The 991-nt window shown below is 43.0% G+C and overlaps 1 non-coding gene across 1 annotated transcript; it reads left to right on the top strand.

Moving 5' to 3' along the window:
* Window positions 1-455: 455 nt before the first annotated feature.
* Window positions 456-637, top strand: LOC114585721 (U2 spliceosomal RNA). Its single transcript, XR_003703964.2, has one exon. It is a non-coding gene; the product is annotated as a U2 spliceosomal RNA (small nuclear RNA).
* Window positions 638-991: the final 354 nt, after the last annotated feature.

Raw genomic sequence — 991 nt, 5'->3', positions numbered from 1 at the left:
GGTGCAAGTAGATAAATAGGGACCGCTTACCAGCGGGAAGGTAAACGGCGTTCCGTGTGCTGCGCTGGCTCGCCAGATGCGGCTTTGTCACGCTGGCCACGTGACCCGGAAGTGTCTCCGGACAGCGCTGGCTCCCGGCCTATAGAGTGAGATGAGCGCACAACCCTAGAGTCTGGCAAGACTGGCCCGTACGGGCAGGGGTACCTTTACCTTTACCTTTATGTATGCCACTACTGCAGCCCGTGTTTTGTTAGCCCAAAAATGGAAAACAAGCGAGGTCCCAACCAAAGAAGAATGGCAACTTAAATTGATGGAATATATGCAGCTTGCAGATATAATAAGAGAACATGAAGAACATACGTTTAAAGAAGATTGGAAAATGTTTATTGAATATATGGGTGGACATGTGTACATTTAAAAACGCTGGCAGCATTAAGATCAATTAAACAGTGTAGATAAGTTTTGGCTAAGATCAAGTGTAGTATCTGTTCTTATCAGTTTAATATCTGATATGTCCTCTGTTTGAGGACTATATATTAAATGGATTTTTAGAGCTGGGAGATGGAATAGGGGCTTGCTCCATCCACTCCATGCATCGACCTGGGATTGCAGTACCTCCAGCAACGGTGCACAAAAAACCAAAAAACCAGTGTAGATAAGTTTTGATGGATGTAATAACGGAATACTTATGTAAAATATGCAGGGATTTATGGTATGTAAACTGATCCATGGAAAGAGAAGAAGGGAAGTCATTGACTGAAGGTTGTTTAAATGAATATTCTAAAATGTAAAATAGAAAAACTTACTAAAATTATACAAAAAAAGAGAGAGAGAAAGCAAGGTCTAGAGTGTGGTCGATGATGTGTTGAGACAGCCCCATGGTTGTCATGGTAGCCATGAAGTCCTGAGCTACCCCAAAGCCAGTCACTTTGGCATAGATGTTGAAGTCCCCCAAAAGCAGCAGTCTGGGAGTCATCCATATCTCCTCTGA

The sequence above is a fragment of the Podarcis muralis genome, chromosome 1 (assembly GCF_964188315.1).
Source record: "Podarcis muralis chromosome 1, rPodMur119.hap1.1, whole genome shotgun sequence".
NCBI classification, from domain to species: Eukaryota; Metazoa; Chordata; class Lepidosauria; order Squamata; family Lacertidae; genus Podarcis; species Podarcis muralis.
This window is presented reverse-complemented; position numbering and strand designations above follow the sequence as displayed.